This window comes from Rhinopithecus roxellana, chromosome 11 (assembly GCF_007565055.1).
Source record: "Rhinopithecus roxellana isolate Shanxi Qingling chromosome 11, ASM756505v1, whole genome shotgun sequence".
Lineage (NCBI taxonomy): Eukaryota > Metazoa > Chordata > Mammalia > Primates > Cercopithecidae > Rhinopithecus > Rhinopithecus roxellana.
The window spans coordinates 299,087-304,013 of NC_044559.1; the positions used below are offsets into that span (position 1 = coordinate 299,087).

The 4,927-nt window shown below is 46.7% G+C and overlaps 1 pseudogene; it reads left to right on the forward strand.

The window, feature by feature from the left end:
* Positions 1-931: 931 nt before the first annotated feature.
* Positions 932-3,292, forward strand: LOC115900415 (annotated as a pseudogene).
* Positions 3,293-4,927: the final 1,635 nt, after the last annotated feature.

Genomic DNA, 4,927 nt, shown 5'->3' on the forward strand with positions numbered 1-4,927 from the left:
AAGTGAAAAGAGAGTCAAAATGTGTAATTTTCCAAATGCAGAACTGAGGAATTTAAAAGGACTGTATGTGGTGGTTGGGTGCCATTACAAAGGAAGTGGATGAATTTTAGGCATGTAGGTTTGTGGTGCCAGTGGTTGGGCTGGGGACAAGCACATGGGGAAACATGGAAAAAAGAAGATGCATTCAGGTTTAGGGAAAAATATCACATGCTCAGTGTCCAATTCCTGTTAAACACCTGGAGATGGGAGTCCGTGGTGCAAAGGGAGTTCAAGATTAACTATACATGTTTGGGTGATGCTGGCATGCAGGGAGAGTTGAAGCCACGGATTTCATTAAGGACCCCAATCTGAATGTGGACCACACAAGGGAATCAGAACCAAAACGTGAATACAGCCAAGACTGCAGGTTTCTCTTCCCTTCCTCCAAACCCACTTTCAGAAGAATTTGAGAAGAATTGACTAAAGAATGTAAGTAACCTCCAGGAAACAGGGTTCTACAGAAGCTGGGGAAAGGCCAGTACATGGAAGAGAGATCAGTAGTACCTGCTCACTACAAGGAGGCGCCTCCAAATGTCAATGCCTATTTTCAACAAGTGGGACCCAAAGTGATTCACACCAGTGCTCTAAAATACACCTGACCCTTTTGACTCCCCACAATCAAAAATCCGAGTTTAACTCTCGACTCCCCCAAAACATAACTCCTAGCGGCCTGCGGTTGAACGGAAGTCTTTGTCACTGATAACACAAACAGTTAAGACCTATTTTGCCTGTTGTTCACATTATACACTGAATACGCTGCTCCCAGCGGAGGCCGAGACTCCTGCCCAGGCGCCTCCCTCTCAGCCCCCCTCCAGCCTCCCCAGACTCACCCTCAGCAGGGCCATCTTCTCCTCATTTCAGTCTGGGGCCACATTCTCCAAGCCTGCGGGACATGGCAGGAGGCAAAGCCAAAGGCGACGTGGCTACAAAGCCGTCTCCCGCCTGCACCCACACCTTCCGATTCCGGTAGGGGCGCTGGCTCCTGTCCCTCCCCCAGCATCTATACCCTGGTTCTGATAGGACGAGAAGGAACCTTTCAGCCAGCCCTGATTGGGTCATATTATCCAATCAGAGTTGCTGTGCACAGAGGCTCTCATCCATTCCAAACATGCCTTACAGGAGCTCTAGTTAAATAAGAGTCGTTATAAATAGTTGCCCAGTGGGCTTTCGTCGTTACACCCTATTTCGGAAAGCGTGGTCTGTACTGCTCCGCCCTGGGCAGGAGGAGAAGGAAGAGGGCCAGGCACCACTTTGAGCCAGCACTTCCCCTGGATGCTGGAGGCTGCTCTGCCGTGGGTAGGAGGAGAAGGAAGAGGACTGGGCGCCGCCTGCCTGCACTCTCCCTGGATGCTGGAGACTGGAGGCAGTGAGGCAGCGAGGCAGCAATAGTGCGAGGCGACTTTGGAGCGGCCTCACAAAGCGACCTCGCCTTCCGCTGCGCCTGGAGGACACGGGCTGGGAGCCCAGCAGAGCCGTCTGACCCTCCCCGAGTCCCATCCCAGATCCAGCCAGGACCCCTGTGATGCACATGGGCTTCTCCAGAGTCCATTTTCTTCTTGAATCCGGAGCGCAGTGCGGCTTGAACCCAGCCACCGACCTCCTCCTCGCCCTCTCAGAGCCCGCTGGGAGGAGGGGGCGCTGGAGGAGCCCGGGTCGGAGAGGAGCCCTCCCCTTCTCTCCTCCGTGGAAGCCCTGAAGCCTCCGTTTCCTCCGGGACTGGGGTCCGGGGCCTCCTGCCCGACCCGCGGTGAGAAAGCGAGCCCAGATCAGGACCCGGTGAGAGGGCGCTGGAACCCGGGAGCGGCAGGAGCCTTGAGGGGCAGCCAGGGAAGAGAATGGGGTCACCTTTGGCCCCGGCCCCGGGTCCCCCACTGCCAGGCCTCTGTCACCTCCTGGGGGTCCTGCCCGTTGGGGTCCCGCTCTCCCGGCTGCCTGTGGGTATCTCATCTGAAACTGGAAATAACCCTCTTCAAAGTACGGCTTAGCAAATATTTATTCGCCCATGCACCCCCCTTTTTTTTTCTTCATAGTGTTCTTTTTGTTTTGGGTCATTTGTGTTTTTCCTATATTGATGTGAAGCATTTTTAAAGACACTATAGAGATTAGTCCTTTATTGGTTCATTTCTATTGTAGGTTGTTGTTTCCTACTCTGGTCTTTGTTGTTTAATTTCATTTTTAATTTCTTGCTTGGTTTCATTCATGTAACAATGTTTTTCTTAGAATATTTGTATCTGTATTTGTGAAACAGAGCATCTATTATTTCTAGGTTTTTTATTGTCTGATCAGATTGTGTATTAGTGTAATGCTGGCTTCACAAAACAAATCAAAAACTATCCCTTTCTTCTTTCTCTTTAAGAGAGTGAGCAGTGTCAATATTTTTTTCTTCCTTAAATATTTGGAACATTTTCAAAGTCTGATCCTGGTGTTTTCCTTATGGAGCATTATTGTTTGTTGACTTGTTGGATTTTTTAAAATAGTTAATTACTTTTGTTTACTATATATAGGAGTGTTCTTATTTTATGCTCTTTTTGTGCCAGTTTTAGTAAGTTGGGTTTTCAGCATCTATTGCGATCTCTGTTGTCAGACGTTCGATCATATGTATTTCACAAAATTCTCTGATTATCTTGTTATAATACTGTTATGTAGAGTTGTTCTTTTGATTCTGATACTGGTCACTTGTGTTCTTTAATCTTTTTTCCTTGATCAGTTTTGCCTGCACTCTCCCTGAATGCTGGAGACCGGAGGCAGTGAGGCAGCAACAGCGCGAGGTGACTTTGAAGCAGCCTCATACAGCGACCTCGCCTTCTGCTGTGCCTCCTCCCAGAGCCCAAGAAGCCCGGAACCTGTGGCGACCGGCTCTGAAAGGAGGAGAGGGCAAACCAGCCGAGGGTGAGTCCGGTAGTCTGGGATGCCTTTGGCGGAGGAAGGACAGGCAGGAGTCTCGGCCTCCCGGGGAGAATTTCACAAAATTCTCTGATTATCTTGTTATAATACTGTTGTTGTTATAAGGCTGTTGTTTTGATTCTGATACTGGTCATTTGTGTTCTTTAATCTTTTTTCCTTAATCAGTTTTGCTAGTGGTTTATTAACTATATTATTTATAAAAAACAACTTTTAGCCTTGGTTTATTTCTGTTGTTTTTTTTTCCCATTTCATTGATGTTTGTTATTTTTATTATTATCTTCATTCTGTATTATTTGCTCTTGATTTTTCTTTCTTGATTCTTGAGAACGAAGTTGAAGTGCCGGGTGTGTTGGCTCATGCCTGTAATCCCAACACTTTGGGAAAGGCCAAGGTGGGTGGATCACCTGAAGGTCATGAGTTCCAGACCAGCCTGGACATCATAGTGAAACCCCCAGCTATACTAAAAATGCGAAAATTAGCCGGACGTAGTGGCAGGCACCTGTAATCCCAGCTACTCGGGAGACTGTGGCATGAGAATCGCTTGAACCCGGGAGGCGGAGGTTGCAGTGAACTGAGATCATGCCATTGCACTCCAGCCTAGGCAATGAGATTGAAACTTCTTCTCAAAAAAAAGAAGAAATAAGTTGGGGTGATTCATTTTCAGTGTTTCTGGACTCCTGCCCTGCAGAGATCGTCTCGCTGTAACCTGTTTCATGTGAGGTAGAGTTTAGAACATGTTTATTGGCCTCTGTGCCTTACTTTTCTTCATGTACTCTTCTTCTTTTGTTAATTTTTCTTTAGGGTTTTTTTTTCCTTATATTAAATTGAAGGATTTATGGTTAAAAATCTGTAAGTTAGCCCTTTATTGGCTCATTTTTATCATAGGTTCTTGTTCTCTAGTTTGATTTTTGCTGTTTCATTTCTTTGTGTTCATAGTTGTATATAGTAATCTGGTTGATGATGATCTTGTATGCAGTAGCTTTGCTTAATTTATTTATTAATTGTAACACTTTATGTCATGTTAGGCTGTGCTGAGCGCTTCTGGGAGCAGCCAGGTTTCCATGAACTCCCAGTTTACTCTAAATACTCTAGCAACCCACATGTGTGCACACTGGATAATGTCATGCATGTAGGGCAGTGATGCTGGGGAGACACCAACTCTGTCATTCTGTGAATCCACCACACAATCACAAACATTAGCATTAAAATAAAATGGACTGTTAAGCAACTGCAAAGGACTAATGCACCTTTGTGGCACAAATGCGTCTTTCTGTATTCAAAGTACTTGTAAGAGCTTCAGGTTCCTTATACTCAGCCACTGACCTCGGGGTTCTTAGTACACAGGCACACATGCACAGACACACATACAGGCACACATATACACATGAATGCACACATGTGCACACATATTCACACCCACATGCAGATGCACACACACAGACCCAGGTGAGAAAGTCACATGTACATGGAACAGCCCCTGCTTTGTAAGCCATCTGGCTTTGTAGGGAGAAAGAGGTGGAACAACACACTGGTTATCTTGGAAGAGGGGATGAAGGGAGGAGAGCTGGATATGTCCAGTGGGGAGAAATCCTCAGGATGGTGCTGTTGACACTCAATGGCAATTACGCTCATGCAGACAGGGATCTTGAGTGGTGGGGGCTGAGGGTGCTGAGCACACCTCCCCAGGCAGACAAGAAGAAAGTTGCAAGTGCAGGCACAAGATGAGGAGTCATAGTGAAACTTATCACAACATTCAGCCTCTATTCAGGAAATACTTCACAACACTTGCCAGGTACTTTTAGAGGCACTGGACATACTGAAAAGAATAAAGCCATAAAAAAATTCTGTCCCTGTGGAACTTGCAATTTTGTGCAGAAAAGCAAATAGTTCACTAAAGAAATAAGCACAACCGGCCATGCGCGGCAGCTCAGGCCTGTAATCCCAGCACTTTGGGAGGCCGAGGTTGGTGGATCACAAGGTCAGG